Consider the following 26,303-nt stretch of genomic DNA (forward strand, 5'->3'; position numbering starts at 1 on the left):
GCTGAATTTATGTATGTCTATTTCAATCACACTCTTTCTACTTTGGAATAATGTCACATACACAGAAAATTTACAAAGATACAAATAGACAATGGATGCATTAAGTTTTCCACTGATTTTAGTATTGTATGTTGCCATTGTATATCTAAGAAACTAATATTGGTATAGCATTAGTAACTTGGGTGTACTTCATGAGCTCAGTATACCATACAATCATCACATATGGTTTGTAACAATGGCTTAGAACTTCCTTGCTTTTTTTAAAAAAATTTATTTATTTATTTATTTGAGAGCAACAGACACAGAGAGAAAGACAGATAGAGGGAGAGAGAGAGAGAATGGGCGTGCCAGGGCTTCCAGTCTCTGCAAACGAACTCCAGATGCGTGCGCCCCCTTGTGCATCTGGCTAACGTGGGACCTGGGGAACCGAGCCTTGAACCGGGGTCCTTAGGCTTCACAGGCAAGCGCTTAACCGCTAAGCCATCTCTCCAGCCCACTTCCTTGCTTTTGAAAAGTGTTGGTCAGGTATTTGAAGTGTCTGGCTTAATTTGGGTGTTTCTCTATTGTTAATCTTCTAGTTTCTTTGTCCATATTATCTGTGGATTAATAAGTCAGCCCACACTCAATGAGTGAGGAGTTATTTGTAATTCTCCTACAATTATAGTTTATCATCAATCTATCATCAAGGTCTGTTACCTATCTCAGAATATTTTTATGTTGGTATGAAGGAGTGATGTCACTTGCTGCTAGACACCTGACTTTGTGGATTTGGACTTTGTGAGATTATTTATAAGAGGAATGTGGGTGAATTTGAAACCTTGACCTAAGAGACACCTTGCAGTGCTATAAGTACAGCTTGATGGATTATTCTGGTCAGAGTTGCAAGACCTAAATGCAATAAGAACTATGGACTGTGAGGTTTGGCTTATGAGGGAGAAAAGGAGCATTGTCTAGACTGGGTTAGAAACAGTTTGTGTGAGAGGCTTGCTGTTTTGCTATGTCCTGAGAAATTGTGCAGGGGTGCAGTGTATAGAAATGGAATGATGTGTACAGAGGGATGTGGCACAGGAAAAAGTATTTGGGCTGAAACTTATGCCCATTCAACTGCAATTATATGAGAGATAACAACCATGGAGGCCATCTGACCTGCATTGTGGCAACAGGAAGAATTTAGACACTTTTGAAGGGACCTGAATGCTCAAAGAGTGTCATGTTCTTCAAAGTCTGCTTAATTTCTGCCTGGATTAATAAAATGGCACCCTACCTGGTGTTGTGGAGTATAAGAAATGCAGGAAAGAGAGGGTCATTGAGCTTGCAACATGGTCTTGGGTTTTGGAAATGGCCATGGGCAGTGTGAAGCAAGTTTGCTGGATTGCCTGCATGTAGACCAGATGGAACCATGTGGATGGGTTGTGGGTTGCAGTGGAGACCCACCGGAGATACTGGGACCACAAGATAGCTGCTAAGGAAAGTTGCTGGCCCCAGATGAAGTTTTCTGGGGCTGTGAGTAGCCTAGTTGGAGGAACAGGATTGGAACTAGAGAGAGTTATCAGCGGTTAGAATTATTAGACTTGGAGACATGTCATTGACTAGTTTTGTTGGGCTTGGAGCTACAGAGTTTGATGTTTGCCCTGTTTAAATCTTGTATTGGTTGTAGTTTTTATAAAAAAATAAATATACATTTAATGACAATTTCTATACTTAGAGACAACAAACCATGGTATTTCCCTCCCTTCTCCTCTCCTCCCCTCCCCCACTTTCTCCTTCATAACTCTGCTCTCTGTCATATTCCCTCCCTCTTGGTTTTGGTGAATAATCTTCTTGACATATTCTTGTATTCTGTTTGCCAATATTTTGTTCAGAATTTTTGCATCTATGTTCATGAGGGAGATTGTCCTGTAATTTTCTTTTGTTGTTTTGTCTTTGCCTGGTTTTGGTAGAGGGTGATGCTGGCTTCATAGAAGGAGTTGTGTAGAATTCCTTCATTTTTTGTTTTATGGAAAGAGTTTGAGAAGCATTGGTGTTAATTCTTCCATGAAGGTCTGGTAAAACTTGCCAGCGAATAGGCCTGGACATTTCTTAGTTGGGAGACTTTATAACTGGTTGGATTTCTGTACTTGTTAAAGGTCTATTTAAATGGTTTATCTTATCTTGATTTAATTTGGTAGGTCATATGAATCAAGGAAATCATCCATTTCTTTAAGATTTTCAAATTTAGAGGCATATATTTTCTTAAAGTATGTCCTTATAATTGTCTGAGTTTCTTTGGTATCTTGTAATGGTGATCTTTACATCTCTAATTTTATTAACTTTTATCTCTTCTGTCTTTCTTCTGGCCAAATTTGCTAAGGGTTTATCAATTTTGTTTAACCTTTCAAAGAACCAGCATTTGGATGGAATGTTCTATAGATATCTATTAGGTCCATTTGTTCCATGACATCATTTAATTCAGATGTCTCTGTTTATTTTTTTGCCAGGATGACCTGTCAATTGATGAGAATGGGGTATTGAAGTCTCCCACTACAATTGTGTTTGATGTTATCTGTGACCTTAAGTGCAATAGTGTTTGATGAAACTGGGAGCTCCCATGTTAAGTGCATATATGTTTAGGAGTGTAATGTCCTCCTGCTGGAGTGTTCCTTTAATCAGTATAAAATGACATTCTTTATCTTTCTTCACTAATGTTGGCTTGAAGTCTGTCCTGTCAGATATTAGGATAGCAACACCCACTTGTTTCCTAGGCACTTTTGCTTGAAATGCCATTTTCCATCCTTTCACCCTAAGGCAGTGTCTATCTTTTATTGAGAGTTGAGTTTCCTGTAGGCAACAAATGGCAGGATCCTGCTTTTTAATCCAGTCTGAACATCTATGTCTTTTGGATGGTGCATTGAGGCCATTGATATTAAGAGTTATTATTGAAAGGTATGCATTTATTCTCACCATTCTTCTTATTTTGTAGTGTTTCCTGTTTTCCTTTTACTTGCTTGTTTTAATTGTTATTTGAGTGTGGTTTATTTTTTGTTATTTCTTCCTGTGTGTGTTTTGCTTTCTCTTTGGCATTAAGAACTCCTTCAAGTATTTTCTGTAGAGCTGGTTTAATTGTCATAAATTCCTTTAGCTGGTTTTTGTTGTGGAATGTTCTTATCTCACCATCAATTTGGATAGATAGCTTTGCAGGATAAAGTAGTCCTGTTTGACAGTTGTTATATTTCAGAACTTGGAATACATCATTCCAAGCCCTTCTGGCTTTTAAATTTTGTGTTGAGTAATCTGCAGTTATTCTGATGGGCTTGCCTTTGTAGGTGACTGGCTTCTTCTAACTGCTTTTAATATATTTTCTTTGGTTTGTGTGTTTAGTAGTTTAATTATAACATGGTGAAGAGAGGTTCTTTCCAGATTTTGTCTGTTTGGTGTTCTAAAAGCTTCTTGTATCTGCATTGGCATTTATTTCCCAATTTGAGGAAAGTTTTCTTCTATGATTTTGTTGAAAAGGCCTACTAAGCCTGCAGATTGAAATTCTTCTCCATCAAGCAGATATTAAATTCATATGAGGACTGGAGAGATGGCTTAGTGGTTAAGGCACTTTCCCATGAAGCCTAAGGACCCAGGTTTGATTCCCCAGATCCCACATAAGCCAGATGCACATGGTGGTGCATGCATCTGGAGTTCTTTTGCAGTGCCCATCCTCTCTCTCTCTAACAAATAAAAAATAAAATATTAAAACTGTATGATTAGCATGATTTTACCTGTGCTTTGTAAAACAGGCATCTAGGAACTGTCAGTTACCTTGTTTCTCTTATTTTGTAACATGCTGAATGCAGTTCAGTCCGCATGAAGTACTTGCCAGTATTTTATTCTGCAGTGTATTTGTGTATCTGTCAGTACAGTACCTTTAGCCTGGGCTAAAGTTGAGACTCTGCTTCAAAACAAATTTTAAAAGCCTATCTTTCAGAGGAGAAACTAGAAGCTTTCAGTGAGATTAGAAATTTGTCAATTGTGGAAATCTTGAGCTATTGAAGCCCCATATAATCAAGTTCAATAAAGTTCCACTTGTAAATCAGCTTCATTATGTGTGTAGAAACTGGGTTTTGCTGTAGGTCCTTAAGTACAATTCCTTTTGAGCCACCCCTCCACCTTTAGATTAAGCCATAGCATTACTTCTTTGTTTATATGCTGGTGGCACCATTTGTAGCAAGAAAGTGAAAGAATGAGAGTATTATCTAAATTTCCACTGTCATCATGGAGCTTCCCCCTCAGACATGTAGGCCAAAAAAGCCCTCATTTTTCCCTACAAGCTGCTCTTTGTTGGGTGATTTCTACCAGCAATGTGAAACTGACTACAACAATTTTAATGACCATTTTATATTTCACATAATCTGATACTGCATGCTTCTTACAATTCAGTTTTCTCCAAGTTTAGTTATTGAAAACTTGAAATCTTTGTATGAGACTTTTTGATACATAGATCAATGAAGAATCACTAGCTGTCAGTAATAAAACTAACTTGGTCTTGCTTAAGCCTATTGTCATTAGGATGAGCATGTAGTATGTTCTGGAACCTTTGTAAAAGTGTGTAGGTGGATATTGGAAGGACCAGAAGGTGGGTAGGTCCACACTTTTCTCTTTTACTCTGTGTATCTCATTTCATTTTGCCCATGTAGCCTCAGTTATGTGCTAGGACACAGCTCCATAACAGCTCATGAATTGATGAGCTAAAACTTGTAGCCATACAAGTAGTGTGGCTTGACTCAGAATTGTTTGGATTTTGCTGATTTATTTAAATGTTGATATTTGGCCCAAGATGTTCTAAGAATGTGAACTGGGTCATGAAATGCATGTGCAGATCCACAGTTCACATTTTTTTTTGTTAGCATTTTGACTTAGAGAGACATTTCTCATAGCGTGATATAGTTTTATTAAATACATCGCTGAAAATTAAAATGTCAGTATATGTGGCTAATAAAAGCTAATTCCTCTACTTTAAGTGGACTTTATTCTTGGCCTGTATAAGAAGCCCACACTCAAGCACCACTTCTTCTGTGGTGTAATCTCAGTCCATACTCATCTCTTAGTTATATACTCATCTGATTGTAGATGACTTCCATTGGAAAGTATTTATTATTATTTACTATGCATTATCTCTTTGCATATGCTTCCCTCTTCAATTTGATTCTTTTTATTTTTGTTTTGAGAAAGAGACAGAATGAACATGCTAGGAACTGTTGCAAATGAGTTATAGACGCATATACCCCCTTGTGCACATTTGTGACATTGTGTGATTGTATCACTGTGTGTCTGTCTATATGGGACCTGGGATGTGAACATGAGTTCTTAGGTTCCTCAGGCAAGTGCCTTAACCATTAGGCAATCCCCCCAGCCCACAATTAGCTTTTGCACTGAGTTCATCTTCACATTCTTAAGATCCAGCACAGCTGCTAACGTCATTAATGCAACAAATGGCTTCAGAATGAGTGAAAAAATTAATGACTATGCATAATAGTAAGGTAGAAAGTAGACATTAAAAAGTAAAATTAATCATTTTTAGCTAAAATACCTTAAATTTTGCTGACAAAACAATTAAAATAGTTTTCTTCTGACTGTATCCATGAAGAAAACTTAGAAAATAGGATTCCTCAACAGACAACCACAACTCTTTAGTGGTGGGGAAAATCTTTAAGATATAAGTGAAAGTTAAAGATAAAACTCAGGAGTATTAATTTGTATGGCATAATTCTATCAGCAAGAAAGAATTTCTCAAATGTATTTGTAAGACACAGACAGGACAAAATAAAATTGTTTGCTGAAAAATGAGACCAGGGAATTAGAGACATAAGTTAAGTAAAGGGAAATTTGTTCAACAGTCTCATTTTGCTTTGGTCTTCACAAATCTATGGCAAGAAATAAGCCACTGAGGATAGAAACTATAGGTCTTGTTTTGAAGTAGACCAACAATAGATGAGGATGGCTAGACATAGAAGTGGAGGGCAGCTGACGCAAACAGGAACTCAAACTTTACCAGCTCTTTCTAGCTTATTAAATTAATGATGGGGGCCCTTAGCTCAGGCACTCTTATTCATTCCTGCTTGCCTAATAATAATCTGATGCATATAGGGGCAATTCAACTTAGAATATTGAACTGGCTATATTTTACCTCAGAATGTCCTGGAAAGTATACAGATAAACAGAGGAACTGGGGGCTGGAGAGATGGCTTAGCGGTTAAGCGCTTGCCTGTGAAGCCTAAGGACCCCGGTTCGAGGCTCGGTTCCCCAGGTCCCACGTTAGCCAGATGCACAAGGGGGCGCACGCGTCTGGAGTTCATTTGCAGAGGCTGGAGGCCCTGGCGTGCCCATTCTCTCTCTCTCCCTCTATCTGTCTTTCTCTCTGTGTCTGTCGCTCTCAAATAAATAAATAAAAAATTAAAAAAAAAAAAAACAGAGGAACTGGAATTCTGGCCTTTGAAGACACAAATTGTTTTATGATAGCATGCCACATTCAGATACAATGTTCATAGGAGAATAATTAATAAAAAAAAAAGCATCTGTAAAAAAGTAAGTAAGGGCTGGAGAACTGTAGCTCAGTTGATCAAGTTCCTGCCTCATAGGAATGCAGACCTGAGTTTGATCCCCAGAACCCGTGTAAAATGTTGGGTGTGGAAGTGTGTACCTATAATTCCAGCACTTGAGAGGCAAATATGGGAGGGACCTTGGCCTTGCTGTTTAGTCAGTACAGCCTAATTGATGGGCTAAAAGGTAATGAGATTCTTTATTAAAGAGGTACACAGCATTCCTGAGGATGAGTGATGCCTGACGTTGTTCTTTGGCTTCCACATGCACAAGCATACTTGTCCATGTCCACCCTCACACACATGTGTACACACATATACAGGAACATGCAGACATACATGCATATGCAAAAATTTATAAATAAAATGAATAGACCAATAGAGAAGCAGGGAGACTATCTCAAGAATGCAGAAGGGCATGGTTACTAAGGAGATAATACATGAGAGGAGTTATAAATAGATACAAAGTGAAATACTCTATGAAAAACAAATTTCACAGAAGCAAAGAGAAAGAGAATTTCAAGTAGGGAAAATGCAATCAACATAGTATGCAGCTAGATAAGAACCATACTGCAGAAAACAGCAAGTCTGTGGCTTAGCATGGAATGTTGTTTTATCTGTTTGCAGGATATTATTTAGACTTATTTTACCAAGAGATTCATGACCTTGATTTTCTTCATTTGAATTGAAACATGTATACTTTTTCTAAGGCTCAAATGACAATATTCTTAGCATCTGACATTATCATATATCTTAAAGTTTTGTAACATTTATGCTATACTAATTTTCCTTAAGATAACTACCAGGCACCTTTAAAGAATATAAACTAGTAACAATTTTTGTTATGATTATATTAATATAGCATCTTCATTTTTTTTTAATGAGATGGACTTTGAACTTTGGAGACAAGTTATATTTTGAATATAGAGATAAGTTTTAATTTAAATCTTGGTTTTGTCATTTTATTATATGCAAGAACTTGGAAAAATATCCTTATACACGTTCTTATTAAGTTCTTATTATGTGTAAGTCATTTACATCAGCACTGGAAACAGAAAAATCTGAAAACCCAGTCTGCATCTTCAAAGAATTTAATGAAGATTCATGTCAATAAATGGAAACTAAAATTGCAACATAGTTAAACAAATTCTAACAGGTGTGTGGCAAATATTGTTTGAATATGAAGAGTACTTCAAATAACATTGGGGTGAGAGAGATAAGCAAATATCCTTCCATCAGAAAAAACACTAGAAGTTGCTTATGTGGGAGCCAGTGAAGAAGGGGAGTTGCAATAAGCAAATCTAGTCTCTATCCCAAAACAGAAGGACAGGAAAACCATCAGAGGTTAAAAAGAAATGACAGGATACCTGAAAATGCAGAGAAAAGGACAGGTGATCCATAGAACTGAAGTAAGCCAAGTCAAGTAGAGCTGCAGCTGTGTACCCCCTTGCAAGGGAAGAGGACACACGAACCCCTTCCAATAGCAGCTTGTTTTCTCCTTTCTTTTTTTTTTAAAATTTTTATTTATTTATTTGAGAGCAACAGACACAGAGAGAAAGACAGAGAGAGGGAGAGAGAGAGAATGGGCGCGCCAGGGCTTCCAGCCTCTGCAAACGAACTCCAGACGCGTGCGCCCCCTTGTGCATCTGGCTAACATGGGACCTGGGGAACCGAGCCTCGAACCGGGTCCTTAGGCTTCACAGGCAAGCGCTTAACCGCTAAGCCATCTCTCAAGCCCTGTTTTCTCCTTTCTTAAAGGTACTTGGGATTGAGGCCTCAACTGAAGGCTTCTCAGTGAGAAGACTCCCAAATTATGGGTGCTGGGGAGAGATAGCTCAGTGGGAAGGAGTGCTTGCTGTATATGCATGAAGAACTGATTTTGATCCCCAACATCCAGCATTCACAGCCATGCCTGTAACATCAATGCTGAGAAAGTATAGGAAGATTGGAAGTGATTCCTTGTTAGCCAAACTAACCAAGAAATGGTGAGCTCTGAGTGAGAGACTATGCCTCAAGGAAATAAGGTAGAAGAGTGATACAGAATACCTGTTGTTCTCTGGCCTCAGAATGTGTGCAGATGGGGTATGTGTATCTGCAAACACCTGATTATGAAACACACATACCTCTCTCTCTCTCTCTCACATATATACACACACATCAAAAGAAAGGAAGAGCCCCAAACGAAACTGGAGGAAATATCCATAGCAATAAATAGGTACATTACAACACAGAAACACAAGAAACATGAAAAGGCAAAAAAAAAAAAAAAAATGATACCTCCCCCCCCAAAAAAAAAATCACAGCTCAACTGTTGCATGCAAATATTCTAAAATTGGTCAAATACCAGATGAAGGTGTCAAAAATTTAGCATTCCTTCAAAAAGGATAGAAGTAACCAGTTTAAGATGAATTCAGACTAAGATCTGGAGAATAAAATCATCAATATGGAAGATAATCACAGCCACATAGTCAAGAAAATAAACAATATGGAAAAGAATGAACAAAATAAAAGAAATATGGGAAACAAATGGTGATTTTGGAAAAAAAAAAACATAGCTTGGAAATGAGAAAAAAAAAAAAAAAACACATGCAAAGCACAGTTGAATGGATCCTCAATGGATAGAACCAAATTGAAGAAAAATGATCAAAGTTTGAGGACAATGTTGACAAAACGCTATGTTTAAACAACAGTGAAGAAAAACAAATAAGGCTGGAGAGATAGTTCTATCTGTCAAGTACGTGACTTTGATCTCCAGAACTCACATAAAGCAGAAAATAGGGCCCAAAGGAGTAGGAATTTAAGGAGGCCGTATTTTGATGTTAGGGAAGGGGTATGAGTGAATGTTCCAAGTAAGAAAGTTACATGACAGAACTTGTCTCTAGGGAAAGACAGTTTAAGGTGGTGTGTAAGTGGAGTGTGCCAACAGATGCTTAAGATCAGGCTGCAGCATGTTAAGGTTCATGGAGATTTCTAAAAAATAAACCTTTGTCTGTTGGGCGTGGTGGCACATGCCTTTAATCTCAGCACTGGGGAGGCAGAGGTAGTAAGATCACTGTTTGAGGCTACCCTGCAACTACATAGTGAATTCCAGGTCATCCTGAGCTACAGTAATACCCTACCTCGAAACACAACAAGAACAACAGCAAATCTTTGTCTAAGTTGCATCACAAGAAAAGCTACTGGATAGGACTACCAAGAAAACACTACAGAGCTGAAGAGATGGTTTAGCGGTTAAAGTGCTTGCCTTCAAAGCCTAAGGACCCATGTTCCACATTAGCCACACACACAAGATGACTCAAGTGTGCAAGATTGTACATGTGCATAAGGTGGAGCATGTGTCTGGAGTTTGATTGCAGTGGCTAGAAGCCCTGGTGCCCCAATTCATTCTCTCTCTAGCATAAAAAAGACCAGTCTGTTGGGCTTGCCTCAAAAAATAAATAAAGTATATATATAAAAAGAAAACACTACAGATTATCAGCTAGGCAGGAATGTGCTTATCCAAGATCTTTCTGGCTTGTCAAGTTACTCATATATTTTTCAATACATGTGTATATATGTACTTATAATGACACCACATTGGAATCATCCAAGAACTATTATGGATGTTGGAAGGCAGGCTTATTTTGGCATATTAATTCAGTCAATGTTTAATAGTTCAGTTTTAACTTTTCCTTAATTAGTTCAACAAATATTATGTAAACTAACTGTGTCAGGCAGTATGGGTAGAGTGACTGGTAAAGGATATTTCAGAGAAGAAGTCATACAATCAAAAAATTTGATAAGTGCTACAACAACTTATTTCCTTGCTGAATCACAAACCTGGAAATGAAGCTGTGAAATACTGATATAGTGAATAATGTTAGTCTATCACACATCAATGCAGTTGGTTTGTTCTCTCCTTCCACTCATACACTTGTAAATTCTCCCAAGGCTATGAAAATGTTTTATTCATGAAATATTTCTGACAAGGGAGAGATAAAACTTCAGTAAATGTTGAAAACTGTGATGAAATTTGAAACTATGTCAGGGAACTTATTATTCTCTACATGAATATAATTTTAGGTAAAGAAAAAAGCCTGAAAAATGGTCTATTAATGAAGATAGGCATTCACAAAGGTGTAAAAATAGATGTATACATGATTCTTAGGATAGTGTTAAGGCTCTACTACAAGAAAGGCAAATATATTAAACCATTATTTTGCCTTTCATAAACAAGTGTGCATATGATGATAAAGACACTATAATGAGAAAGGCTGGATTTTACTTTTGGGGCCATTTAAGCAAATTGTTAGCCTAAGTATGCCACACATCAATTTCTTCTCAATGTCTTGCCAGCTATTTGGCCATGCCCCCCATTAAGAAGATATATGCCACACCTGATCTCAGTCACTCACTTTTGTAAATTCCTTCTTTTTGCTACGATGAAACAGTTGAACTAAACTGATAGAACTAAAGTAAAATATTTGAGCTAAAATATATACTTCTTTCTTTTCTTTTCTTGTTTTTTGGAAGTAGGTTCTCACTCTAGTCCAGGCTGACCTGGAACTCACTCTATAGTCCAAGGCTGGCCTCAGACTCACAATAATACTCCTACCTTTGCCGCCCAAGTGCTGGGATTAAAGGCATATGTCACAATTATTGTTCAATTCATATAGTAATAGCCACTACTATTAAAACACTATGCAAGCTTCTTGTATGGTTACTGCCTACAACCAGATCAAAGTAGTGGTGGACTAGAGTTGAGTACATACTTCGTAGAAGAGGAGAACATTGAGTGCATTTATATTTCTATGTCTTTAGCCTAAGAACTTGCCCCCTTTGTGCTCAGTGTAAGTAGTGGAGCCTGTAAACATACTGGCATGAAGAAGGTACATCCTATGGTAAACATTATTACTGGGACGTGAGGAAGGGAATCTTGGAAAGAAAAATAATGAGATCAGGGAAGCAACTTCCCAGTACAAATGAAACAGGATGCAATTTGAGTCTAACTATGTTATAATTAGCCTCTCTCTCTCTTTCTCTTATAGAATAAAATAGAACCCAAAGTGTCTACAACATATTCATAGTTCCAAAATAAAGTCTGTCATCAATTTACATATAAGAAAGCAGTAAACATGGTATATTATGAAGAAGAAACCACAAAGGCAACTAAACAAACAACATACCACCAAATATAAAAACAAAAGGTATGTGATGACCCAGATATTATTGTCAGCAAAGTAGGGTTTTAAGCCAGTTGATATGAGTTGAATTTTATTCTCACAATAGCCACATCAAAGGCATTCCCTAGAGTTCAGATTGTTACCTGAAATTGATCCTTGCCTGACCTGACCTTTATTATGGAGGTGTTAAACTTAAAATTAGATAGTATCTGTGGACATTAGTACAAGATAAGTAGCATCTTTATAAGAGTAGAAGTTTGCATCACATACAGAAAGGACACGGGACATGAGTTTAGAGATGGGGTAATGCATCTACAAATTACGGATTGTCAAAGATAGCCTGGAATCCACTAGAAGTTAAGAAAGGCCTAGAAATATTTCCTCTAACAAAATTCAAAAGTAAACAATGTTGTTGACATCTTCACTGCAGATTTATAATATCCAGAACTAGAGGCAAACATTGTTAGCGAACTCAATTTATATTACTTTGTTATGAAAACCCTAGGACATTAAAACATTAGCTATGACTGTGCTCAAATGCATAAGGGAAAACAAATTTAAAATAAATGAAAAGCTAGAAAATAGAGTATATGGATTAAAAAAAATCATCACTAGGTAGGATTAACAGAAGTATGGAAGTGACAGAATTCAATGAATTTGAACAGTAAGAAGAATCAAATATGAAGAACAGAGCAAATGAAATTGAAAAAGTAATGAGAAAAGCAGCACAGACGTATATGACGTATGACATGTCAAAGCTCTAAATTACATGTAAATAAAAGAGAGCAGTGACTATGAAACAAAACATTTTCTTAAGATTTTTCTGTCGAGAAATGACTTCTGTAGAAACAAATTCCCTATTTCAAGGGAGGGCATCCACATGTAAATATAAGAAGCTTTGTGAACCTATCATGATGAACATGAACCAACAAAAAGATAACAACACACGAAAGCCATGCCTAGTCATCTCATATATGAGCTGATCAAAGTCAAACAAGTAGAGACTATGTTCACATTTGGTGCACAAGTATACCAAAACACAATAATCCTCCTCTACAAGAAGAGGGATAACATTTTAACAATGAAGAACAATTATGCATGGAGAAATAATAATTCAGATGCTAAATGAGCTCAGTAGAAGCTATGAATTCTTTAAAATTGTGGAAAAATTTTCTGCCCCTTCTTTCTCCCTCTCATCCATTTAATTATCAAATTAGGTCATACACACACACACACACACACACACACACACACACATATATTACTATTTTATGATGTAATAAGCATGGAGTTATGGATATCCCTTTGACATAGCATCTAGAAGCCTTTATACTGTATTACATAAGTAACAAGTGCAGTCCTTAAATAGATGTTATACAACTTTATATTCTCATGAAATTAGAAAAATATAATATGACTCTTAGTCCACACACAATAATCAGCTCAAAATGTATTGAAGACATAATTGCAATAACTGAAGCTAAAAGCACTAAGATGAAATATAGACAAAGGCTTCATGATATTCATTTTTCTATATTTGGACCCCAAAAGATAGGCAGTAAATTAAAGACCAAGGAAAATTACATTAAATTTAACCTTTTAGAAAATGATCTTTGAATAATGAAGAAAAATAAAATACAAATTACAACCTAGAATTATAGACTCAAAAGTATTTTTAAATATTTGGAGGAAGAAAAAGTAGGAGAATTAATTTCCAACAGAATATACAGATACTGGTACATAAAATATTTTAAAAATCTTATTGAGGATTTTAGTATGTGAACACATTGCAAACTGGTCATAATCCTATTGAGTTATACTTACATGTCCTCTGGCCCCTCCCACTCCATTGAGGATTCTGCTCAGTGTGGTTATTGGTAATTACTGTGGCATCATGAATCCACCAGTAAGTTCCTGGGGGAATCAGCACCTTAGAGTATACTCTCACATATTTTCTGCTCCCTATCCCAGAATATTTCCTGAATATTGGATGGCATGATATAAGACTCCATTGGTGTTGATCTCTTGTTTTAAATGTTTTTATGAGAATAAAATAATCTATAATAACTAACCTAAATTTCCACTTTAAAAACTTAAAACAAAAATGGATGACTGGAGGGAGCACGTTGTAAGGAGTCCAACCCTTCCTTTAGCTCTTACATTCTTTCCACCACCTCTTCCACATTAGCCCCTGAGCCTTGGAAGGTGTGATCAAGATGTTACTCGGTACTCTAGTTACTTCTTTCCAGCACCATGATACCTTCTGAGTTGTCCCAAGGTCACTGCCATCTGAAAAGAGAAGATTCTCTATTCAAAGTGAAAGTAACAACGTGTTCCCTCCAGACAAAACATTGGCCTCTATATCCATGACCTCATAGTGACTGACACTACCTACACAAGGCCATCATAAGAGGAGGAAAAGATCATGACATCAAAATAAAAGAGAGACTGATTGTGATGGGGAGTGGATGTGATGGAGAATAGAATTTCAAAGGGGAAAAGGGGGGAGGAGAGTATTACCATGGGATATTTTTTATAATCATGGAAAATGTTTTAAAAAATTGAGAAAAAAATAAAAATAAATAGATGAATGTTCATCTACACCAAGGAAATACTAAGTATCTGAAAAATATAAAATAAATATAATCAATGAAATATTTTAAAACCCATAAAGTTAAAAAAGTTGAATCTCCTGTTTTCTGAATTTTCCTTCCATGAGTGGATCTTAAATATGTAATCATGCTGACCCTAGGAACTTGGAAAAGCTTTCCAGGATTCCAAAACCTGAGTAGGGGAAAGGTTCAAAAGATAGAAACAGGTTGTAGTGTGAACAGATGCATTTAGCAAGGGAAAGTTACTTGAGTTGCAAGTTGGTGAAGTACAAGGAATCTGTTTGGAAATTTGTACATTTTCCAGTGCATTATTAGGTGAATAAAATCACTCACTATTTAATAAATGGTTAATGACAATAGTAAATCTGACTAATAGTCTCACTTAAACCTTCTGTTTTGTGTGTCACCACGTGACAGGAATTGATAAATGTTACAGGGCTGCAAAAAAGTCATTGTGCCATGTGTGAATCTGTACTCCTTAAGTAATCATGGCTCTTGGGCTTTGATCTTCTGATCTCTCCCATTTTTTTTTTTTGCTTTATTAGTGATATACCGTGGCAGATGTGTTATTTCTATTATTATTATTAAGGATTCTAAGTGAAAAGATATTCTGGGAAATTGTTCTCTATTGGCAATCAAAACTGCATGAGTATAAGTCACTAACTACAACAAATGAAATGATTGTATCTAAATTAATTTCTTTCTAATTGAAAATTTCATATTGCAATAAGATCTAGGCAATAGCTTTGTTTTTAAGGATATGACCAAAAGTTGTTTGTGATAGTTTTCATAATCCATAATATAACAATTATAACAATTTATAACAATTTTTAGTTTTTCATCAAGTTGTTCTCTATAAAATAACATGTTTTCATATTCATTAAGGGAAGACTTCAGTTGAAATAGACATAACACCAGTATTCTATAACTTGGGGACTTTCATAGAAAACAAAATTATATTCTACACATTGAAGAATTCTACACATTGCTTGGACAGTGTATTTCACCCTTTCTTATGACATGTATCTTATTATGATATACTAGACACAACACCAAAAGTACAAAGAGACAAAAACAAACAAGTGGACTAAATCAAACTCAAAAGCTTCTGAGCAACAAAAGGGACAAAAGAATAAAGAGCCTTTGGGAAGAGAGTAAGTCTTTGCAAAGTAATATCAGATAGGGATTGATTTCTAAAATATACAAGGAGCCCCTGCAACCCAATAGCAATTCCCAACATAAAATCAATTTAAAATATACTGACAGCTTAAATAGACATTTCTCTAATGAACACAAAACCACAAGATGCCTCTTCATACTGTCAAAGTGGGTAATCAAACAATAAAAATAATTACAACAGCAGTAAAGCAAGCTTTTCGACAGTCAGAAAACAAAATCTTGTATCTGCTGTAGATGTATGTAGATAGTGATGGAGATATAGGTAGGTAGTTTCTATGCACCCTTTAACCAGTTTTGCAAATGATAGCTCTAAAAAATGTAATATAACAAGGAATGGAGAGATGGCTCAGCCATTAAAATGTTTGCTTGCAATTCTTGATGGTTTAAATTCAATTTCCCAGCACCCAGGTAAAGTCAAATAACAGGATGGCTTATGTATCTGGAATACATATGTAGTGACAGGAAGCCCTGGCATGGCCATATACTCTCTATCTCTCTCTCTCCCTCTTTCTTTCTCTCTCCTTGCAAATAAAATAATAAAAATATCTTAAAATATGACAACTATGATATTAAGACTGGTATAGTCAAGACGCAGTATTTTCGTCAGTACAATTAATTCTTTATATTGATTTTAATGTTGACTTTTCAACTCTTTTCCCCAAAATAGTAATGTTATCATTTCTATAATTATATCATTTTGATATATATAGGTATATGTATACATATACATACTTATGTGTATGTATATGAGGAAAAAAATCCATAAACATATATTTATTGTGTGCCAATAGTGTATCAATCATTGCAATTCATAATAGCTGGAGTTAGAATGCTAAGGTATAAGATATTCTAAGAAGAATAATGAATACAAATAATTTTATAGGGCAGAGTGGTGAGTAATATGAGTCACATTGAAAAAAATGCACTTGAAATAAATAAGTAATGCTGTTTTTCTCTATATAGAACTGAGTAGTTGTGCAAAACTTCTTTTTTTTATTGAGGGTCTTGCTCTAGTCTAGGCTGACTTGAATTCACTATGTAGTCTCAGGGTGGCATAGAACTCATGGTGATTCTCCTAACTCTGCCTCCCAAGTGCTGAGATTAAAGGCATGTACCACCACACCAGATGCAAAACTTTTTAAAAGAAGCATCATGTAAGATAAATCGTAAATAATAAATTGTATAACTTTCATGTTCTGCCTAGAGCTTCTTGATGGAAGAATACCACTTGTAAAGGTACAAAGTTAAAAAAAAAAATTCCTGTGCACAAACACAATTTAAGTGCCAGAGTGGGTGAAGACTGACCAACTGTCTGGCCCAGACTCATACTCGATTCAGCCTGGACAAATTGGGAGGTTTTCCAGTAGTCTGTTTCCCCAGCTTGTGCTCTTTAATAGGCTGTTGCTGGGTCTGGATATTCTTTATATGTTTCTTTTCTTTTTATTTAAAGAAAATATAGAAAAAGTAAAACAATAATATGATAGTTACAAGCATGAAAATTTTCTCTTCAGTTATACCTTTTGTATCATAAAATTGTCAATAACACCAACTGTAGATTTTCTACCTGCTTACTTAAATTGATACAGTGATGTCATATTATCAGTTACAAATAACTAGGTAAGTATTATTTGACATATGCATTGTTGTTTATATTGGAAGAATGTATTAGATTTTATGAACATGTCATTTGTCTGACCATTCCTCTACTTTTTTGCTTTCACAATGTTATGTAGAACATGTTACATGCGCACTGGTTCCCAGCTAGAAGTGTCTCATGAGACAGAACATCTATGTGTAGTAAGTTATATACAGTCAATTTGTTATCACTTATATGTAGGCAGTGAGAGTAAGTTAGAAACCCATCATTTACTGTACACTGTCTCCTTGACACTCAGAGACGCTGACAAGGGCAGATGGAAAATGATCTACAGGGGTCCCATTTATATACCACACTGGAGGAACACCACATAGAAAGCTTCACAGAGCATTTACCTAAGAGACCACATGGCACACAAGACTAGAGTGGCAGGACATGATCCTGGGGGGACTGAGGTTGAACTCAAGATATCTGCAGTGTCCCTTACAACAGGAGGGCTGCATTCTCTGTTAAGTCCAAAGTTGTCCAAGTATAAAGGCGAATGGGGAGAACTGGGTGAATGCAAGTCCATTCAATAATTGTCTTGCATGTTGCAACATATATTTTCATAGATTTGTAATAATGTTTCTATAGAATGTTCACCTACTTATATCTAGGTAAGAGTGATATTACTTGGGACATAGTGTATGCATGCAGTCTATTTTGATGTAGAATGATCACATGTCAAAATTGTGATAAAAATTTCAGGAAAAAAAATTCTATCAGGTTTTCCTCTTATCTTTCCAATATATTTGTTAAAATGCCTAGATAGTAAGTAACAATGATTCAAGTGGAATCATAGTTAATTAAATTATCAATAAAGTTCACCTTGTTAGAAATATATCTGTTTTTAAACTAGTGAATTGAAGGTTCTAATTTTTAATATTCTTTATTGCTTCTAAAATATAATTATGAGAGAGAATTTCTTTTAAAGAATGTTTTAGAATTTCACTTTGCATAGAGTCCTATTTTTATAAAAGGCTTTAGTAAAATAATGAAGATTGCAATTAATTATGGCATGTAGTCATTTGTAATTACATGAAAAGTAACCTTTTAAATAAAAATCACACACTTGAATCCTGTTTCTCCACTTTGTCAAAATATTAAGACAAAAAGAAAGGCAACAATCATTATTGGGTAGTTTCTCAGTGTAAGACTTATCATACACTTCATCTCCTTCAATTTTCTTAGTATTCTCATTATTTGCAGCATTTTACCAAGGCATTATTTGAGGTACAAGGAGGTTAATGAGGTGTTTTACATTTATACATTTTTATTGTAGCTTTGTGCTTAAATTGGAGGCCATGGCAAAAACCATATCCTTTCTACAATGGAACATTGCTTTTTGTTTCTTAAATAAACAAATTCTAACAATTCTGCATAGTAACAACTTTGCACTCATATAATACTATTGAAGCTCTTTAAAGGACAGTTAAACTTTTGACAATAATTAAGACAAATGTTTTGCTTAATCAAGAAAAGATTAACCATTGAGTGATGTCTACAGCAGTCTGCTCAAGCTCACAGAAGTGAAGACTCTTAATAATGGTGAATCTTTAGCTAGGCCCAGGAGAAGAAACTGTACTTTGATATATGGAAAGGTAGGGAATGGCTTTTTAAATGGGACGTTAGGTAAAAATGAGATGAAAATGGTTATGGAAGAAGTCATGAGTAGTAAGACTTTTTTTTCTTAATTTGCTGAGGCATAGAAACAGATTTTTATGCCTGAAAATACAGTGGAGACATTTTATTGAACATTTTTGTAGTGTATAGGACCTTCAATGGCAGCAATTATATTATTCTCAAATGAAATTTGATATTATTTTGAATATAACAATAAATATGTTTGTTTAGTATATTTGGTCTGATAAGTACAACAAATGAAATTTCATGAAGTATTCAAAAGAATGATATTATGGAAAGATTTTCTTTACTGCTTAAAAATTCATAGATGTACATAGGGGAAAATAAGTTTTTAGGAGAAATTTGGCTAAAAACTTAAATACAAGCAAGGGACAAAATAGCCAAGGTTGCTTCCTTTAGTCATGAGTGGCATATAAAAAGAAAAGGCTTTCACAGAGATAAGGAAATGACATTAGTGTTTTCTGATAGGGAGGTATCAAAATCTATTCAGTTTTTATTGCTAGATTAAGTTTTTGACCTTATAGTAAACTTCAAAGACAGATAAGTTAGTAGATAAAACATCCCAGCCAAATTTAATTAAAACTGTAATGAACATTGGTTTTATGTTATCTAGATAAATTTCCAGTTTCTTCCAATTTGTGTAATGCTGACAGATCTCACCACAGTCAAGTTCCAGCATTTGTCTTGGAGATATTTATCAATAGTTTTCTTAAGGAACAGAAGAATCATTTATTTCCCTTTAGAAGCCAAGACCTTTACCTTCTAGGAGACATTAGCAAATTAAAGTACTTGATAGGAAGTTATGAAGAATAAAAAAGATAGTAATATGCTAGTAGTAGTCAAAATTTACTAAGTACCTTATGTATGCCAGAGATCTTACATTCATGAACTCATCTCCTTTAATAATTATGCTATGAGACAGGTAGATAGAATCACCAGCACCATTTTATAAATAGGAAACCTGAGGTGTGTGACATGGCAATTAGTTCTCCTATGGTTGTCTGCCTAGTGAGTGGACACAGCTAAGGTTTGACCCAAGTTTAAGACTCCTGTTATCATGGGCTCTTACTACCCTATTATGAAGGATTCCGTCTAAACTGCTTCAGCAAGTAGCACAAAATGCTACTTGTATGGTTTTAGAAGCAATTCAATATATGAAGCATTCAAGAATGTTTAGAACCACATGTGTTGTATTCAGCTGTTGGACATCATCAGTGTGGAAAAGAGGGGCCGGTTTTGCCATTAAGTGTGAGAAACAGTAATACAGAATAGGCAGTAGAAGGGAAGGCCATATTGTATTTATACCACTGCATCATATGAATGGATGTAGAAGTCTCCATGGTAATTACATGTGTGGTGTACATGTGTATATGCAAATTTTCATGTGTGGGGACACATGTGCATGAGTATGCATGTGTATGTGGAGGTCAGAGGTTGATGTGTGTCTTTCTTGATTGTTTTTAAGTTAATTTACTGAGGCAAGGTCTGTTACTTGAACACAGAACTTGCTACTTTGGCTAGTCTAAGCTAGCCAGCTTGCCCTAAACATCCCTGTTTCTGCCTCTGGAGGATTAAGAGTATAGGCTAGAAGTTCCCTGTGTGCTTGGGATCTGAACTATAATCCTCACACATGCACAAGTGCTTTATCAATTGAGCCATTTCCCCAGACCCTCCAGCATTTTCTAACTTAAGGAGACTTTCTCTATCTTCTAGAACAGGATTTGGAATGAAACAAACAATGTTTCAGCCTTGCTTAGTTCCTTATTAATAGCATTAATATGAGCACTGGACCACTTTTTTAATGCATTTTGAACATATATAGTCCCATATCCCTCTGTTAGTCTCCTCTCACTCTTACTGAACCTCTTCTCCCCACCACTTACCAGTGACTACATCACTGAAGAAAAGAAACCCTTTCCCCCTGCAATCATGAACTATTAGCTCTTATGAGAAGTAGGGCCTCATGAGTCCCCTTTCTGTAATGGAAGGTTGATTGGTCCTATCTTGTATAGTTCTACTACAGCTAACCACAGCTGCAGATTTTATGAGTGCAATGTTCATGTGTATAAATGACTGAGTTCTATAGTACTGATTCCCCACCTGCAGCTCTTATATTCTTTCCTCCCCCTTTTCTGTGATGTTCCATGGTCCTTGGAGGGTGTGATATGTATGCTGAACACATAGCAGTCAGTCATCTTTAGTACTTTGATCAGTTATTATTCTCTGGATTAACCACTGCCCATTGTGAGAATTAAATATCATATGATTATGAAATGACTTTTTAACTTCAATCCAGTTTGTGTTAAAGACCTAAATTATTTAAGGGTGGGTGCAAGGTTTTTCCAAGTGTTTCCATGGAGTCCAGCCAGCAGGTGATTACTCATGTTGTATAATTTGGATGGAAGATTTACAGGCTCCTTAGAAACTGTTTTGTGCTGCCTTCTATTATTGAAATCTTTCAGACAACTTTTCTAGTTGTATTTGTGCTGAATTTAATCACCTAGGATTTGGGGTGACTGTGAGCTTTTTTCTTTCTGATTAAATGCAAACTAGGCTGCTTTGAAGATTTGATCTCATTCTCTGATATGGTGGATATTGAATTAGAGGTCAATCTGCTCCAACCATAATCTCAAGCATTGAAGCAAAAGTTCTGTACTTTTTATCCTTTACAGATAAAACATTATCTTGGTAGTGGATGTTAAGATAAATTATGATGAATAAATAATATCAAGTCAATCCTCACTCTTAGTATTTTGAATGGTCAAATGCATACTTATATAAGTGATTGCCCTTTTTCATCCAAGTAAAAAAAAAGAAAGTGAAGTTAGAGGGTGATAAAACTGCCTCATTAAGGCAAGATAGAACTTTGCAAGCCCCTTCATATTTTACTTTTTTTTTTGTATTATTGGACATATTGACAGTGATGCTATTTACTTGTTGGCATAAACCTATAAATGTTAAAAATGATTTCAAATGCACAATATTTTATTTATCTGAGGGATGCAGCTGTATGAATAAGATAAGGCATCTCAGTAGAATTTGCTATATCCAAAATCCAATATAAATTGCAACAACCTTTATAGCTATCTGACAAAATAGTTTAGAGATAATAACAGCATTTTCACCACCAAATATATACTTATATCACATATATATGTGATACATATATTTGATGCATGATTCCTTCAATCTTTATTTTATTTATTTGTCACAATATATGTATTGGATACTAATTTATTTGCCCATTTTTTTTTAAATTTATTTATTTATTTGAGAGCGACAGACATAGAGAGAAAGACAGATAGAGGAAGAGAGAGAATGGGCGCACCAGGGCTTCCAGCCTCTGCAAATGAACTCCAGACGCATGCGCCCCCTTGTGCATCTGGCTAACGTGGGACCTGGGGAACGGAGCCTCAAACCGGGGTCCTTAGGCTTCACAGGCAAGCGCTTAACCTCTAAGCCATCTCTCCAGCCCTGCCCATTTTTGAGTCCAATACAAAACAATTAAAAAATCATTGCTTAATGAACAGAGTCATATAAAAATTTTTAGTGGCTAAATGTATAAGCAGTATAAAAATAGGTGATGCAAGAAATAATGGTATTAGCTACTGTATAGATCCATAGTGGTATAACTGCGACATAATTTTCCTTGAATGTTTAAAGAGACTCTTTAGAGCATTTATAAGAGGTGAATTCTGTTCTTTATTTTCAAATGCAAAGCAAACTATGAGAAAAAAATGAGACAGAAGGACAAAAAGTAGTACAGGTGGGGTAAATAACAAGGTAAGGGTCAGAGAGTCACAGACTACCTGGCCCTGACAGTTTGGAGTGTTTCTGAGAGTGATAAAGAGGGCCATGTTCATCAAATGATTTGCAAAAATAAATTTACATAATGAAAAATCAGGTTTTAAAATATTTTAGGACAGTGGGGAAGGGGATCTGAATCAGGGTCCGTGTTGGTCACAGTGATGCAGTGAAATGAAATATATGGTATTTGACATACAAGGCAAAGAGAAAAAAATGTCTATTTTAAACTATGACTCTTGATGATAGGGAGGGTGGGCGTCATACCAGCATGGATTCTATAAGAAGAGGAGGGAGAAAGTAAAGAAGTCCCCTTGTGCTGATGTTACATTTAGATTATCCTCTGGAAGCAACAATCCTACCAGAGCAAGAGAGGCTACAGCTATTTTGAAGCCAAGTCCTCCCACTGTGTGCATCAGAAGAGCCAATGTCTTTGGAAACTTGTCCATGGATTATAGAGGATCCAGATGCTGTGTCAGTAGGAGCATATTGCAATAGGAATTCACATTTATCTTTAATTGACACACAATGGCAGCAAATAACACAATTTGCATTCTGGAAGCACAGCCAAGCCACTGCTGATTTGCTGATTTGTTTTGTTTGGGATCTTTATCTGGTCACGCAGATTCTTTGCCTATACACAGAGCACAAATGAGCAGCTGGCAATTGTGTGTGTGTGTGTGTGTGTGTGTGTGTGTGTGCGTGCGTGCGTGTGGTGTGTAAGAGAGAGAGGAAGAGAGACACTAATAATGCCTTCTTTCAGATTTTGATCAGAGTTTATTTTCTGGTTCATTGTTTCTGTTCTGATGTTGGCATGTTATGTGGCATCCAAGCCCCTATTCTGCCCAGCTGCAGTAGAATCAAAGTGGAATAATTCAAGTAGGCACTTTACATACAGATTGACAGAATAAATTTGAGCAAGCAAGCAAACAAACCAAAATAATGCAATACATCTACTAGAATTGAAAAAAAATGTTACTTTTTCAGGCTTGAGTAAACTGGCATTCTCTTCTCTTATAATCCTTTCTTTTGAAAAGAAAAACAATAAACAGGAAAACCACAGCAAACACAACTGCTTTAAAGTGACATTTCTCTGTCTGTCTATGTTTGTGTGTATGTATGTGTATATGTGTATGTATTCCAATAGACTGATGATTACATTTAAATATACAGAATTTTATGACATATTAGGAAAGACTCTTTTGCTTTTTCACATTGTACCCATCAGAATTGTAGGTACTATCTCTGCAGGTTCAGTTCACTCTGTGCTAGAACTGGTTTGACCAGTTGCTCAGGAGCCCTTCTCATGGTAGTATATGTGGTTAGTCATGCTGACTCTATTTTTATATCATGGAGTTCTAGGTCAAGAGCAGGAAAACTCATTTTTGTGTTCTACCACTCTCCCTATCTTGCCTACCTGAAGCCTTTGACCTCCAATCTTAGCTTTTCTTTGCCTAGCACCACTCAAAAACGTCTTTTCCCTTTTTTTTTTTTTTTTTTTACAAACACACAGTAGTAGTTATGGGAACCAGAACTGAGCCACTGAAAGCTGACTGTGCTGAGCTTCCAGACTCCTCCCAGGGCTTTCTCCCTACCATCTGGTTTGAATCGTAATTCATTTACTTTGGGTATTTAGTGCTTCTATTTTCTTCCCTATTTGCAATGATGACTCAATTTCAGTCATCGTTGGATATGATAATTTTTCCTGACTCACATTGTTACTGGGAGCACTGCCCTAACCTAGATATGAATTGGCCAGGTGCTAAGCCTTGCTGTATGGTTCATGGAAAGAAGGAGTGGCCACATAGGACCTTTCCTCTAAGCTACAATCTAAGATGCCTGCCTTCCTCTTGAGGGGTCCTTCCTTCAAAGACCTTGATCCTTCTCTCAGTACCTTCCTTCTTCCCTGACATTTTTAGAAACAAGACAAGAGCATTCAGTTGACTTCTATCATCAGACCTCATTCCTTATGTAAACACTTCAGTATTTAAAAAAATCATAAACACCAGAATCAGAAATATGGGTGTTAAAATCCTGGTCTTATGTTATCTAATTGTTTCATATAGGCTTAGAAACTTAAAAAAAAACTTTAATAATCATCTTTCTTAAATGTTATGTGAATAAAAGAATAATTGTAGACTATACCAGCAGGAAGATCACTTTCCCTGGGTCATTATTTCCTTTGAAGAATAAAATAACTGAATTCATAGGTGGTTTGGTACTTGATGGGTACAGTGTTATTTCAAAATTATTTATATATCTTTTCTTTAATAAAAGTAGCCTAAGAATTGCAAAGGCATTTAAACAACACTGGAACACAACATTAAATCATTGTATGAGTCCATGTATAGTTTTTTTTTTCAGTGTTTAGCAGCCACCATTTAAGACTCCCATGATTGGGAACTCATCACTCACAAATTAGTCTAGTCCTTTATTGGACAAGTTTGAAAACTTGGAAATTGTTTCAATGTAGAAGTAAATTCTATATCTCTTACTGGAACTTTTCTTCTTTCTTTATGTTTTTTCACTTTTGTTCGTTATGCATTATGCGCTCCTTTATTGGAAACAAGATTCGCCCTAGAAATCACACTTGATTATTGATTTGATATTTTACTTATTGCTTTAATAACAATCAACTTATCATGAGGGAAGTGGAAAATGTCATCCAAACTATGATTTGAAATTAAGTATACAAAGCTACTTGCCATATCTAGAAGAAATAGAATTGATGGACAGGATACAAGGAAGTATTTTTCATAAATGAATCCCCAAAGGATAAACTTCCAATAAGAAAATGAGCTTCTCTGCTAATTCCTGATGGGCCCTGGAAAGTTTTTTTTTTCCCGTAACTATGAGTGCTGAGAGATTTTTTAGACAGTTGTTGCACTTGTCATAAAAATCTAACACAAATGTATGGCTCTTAGAGATTCACAAAGAAGGACAGTACTAGTGGAATCTGATAACTACCGCAGCATTTTATATCAAGTAGTAATTATTTGGGTCTAAGGTAATTAAATGCATACTTTAATAATGCATCTTGGTCCTTGTTTCCTTGGCAAGGAATTCAGTCACACACAAGTAAGTGTTCGACTATGAATTAGTCTGCTTATGCAAAAATTTGACTTTGTTATTGAAATACCATGTGGCTCCTTTCAGTTTCTATCATTTTTATCAATTAATTCATGTATTTTGTGTTTTGTTCTAGATTTGAGGAAAATAAAACATTTATGGGAGCATATTTTGTAGAAAATCTTGGCCTAAGTGAAAGATTAAATACCAAATAAAGTTGTGCTGGTTTCTGCTGCAATAGCAAATACACTATCTTTCCAATAGTAGCTAGAAAGCCACCCAACACTTCAAAGTCTCCAGTTGTCATAAATACTATGAAAAGAAACCTTCAGGGAAGTTTTTTTTCTGTTATCATATGATAAATCGACCAATTCTGGTGATAGCATAGCCAAACTTGAAGCTTCCAGTGTCCACTGTTTTCACTGCTGATGACGTTTGTCTCCCAATAGGGCTGTATGCAGTATAGTATTTTCCACTTTTCAGTCAGCCAGTCTACAAGGAGGAGGTTTTCAGCACAGCCCCAGCTTGATTTCTCAGTGACCTTGAAGCCCAGGCATGTGAAGTCTTCAGCAATAGGGTCTAACTATCTGTTTCTTGTGGGAAACGAAGGGCCTTGCCAATAGCCTATAATGGT

The sequence above is a fragment of the Jaculus jaculus genome, chromosome 3 (genome assembly GCF_020740685.1).
Source record: "Jaculus jaculus isolate mJacJac1 chromosome 3, mJacJac1.mat.Y.cur, whole genome shotgun sequence".
Lineage (NCBI taxonomy): Eukaryota > Metazoa > Chordata > Mammalia > Rodentia > Dipodidae > Jaculus > Jaculus jaculus.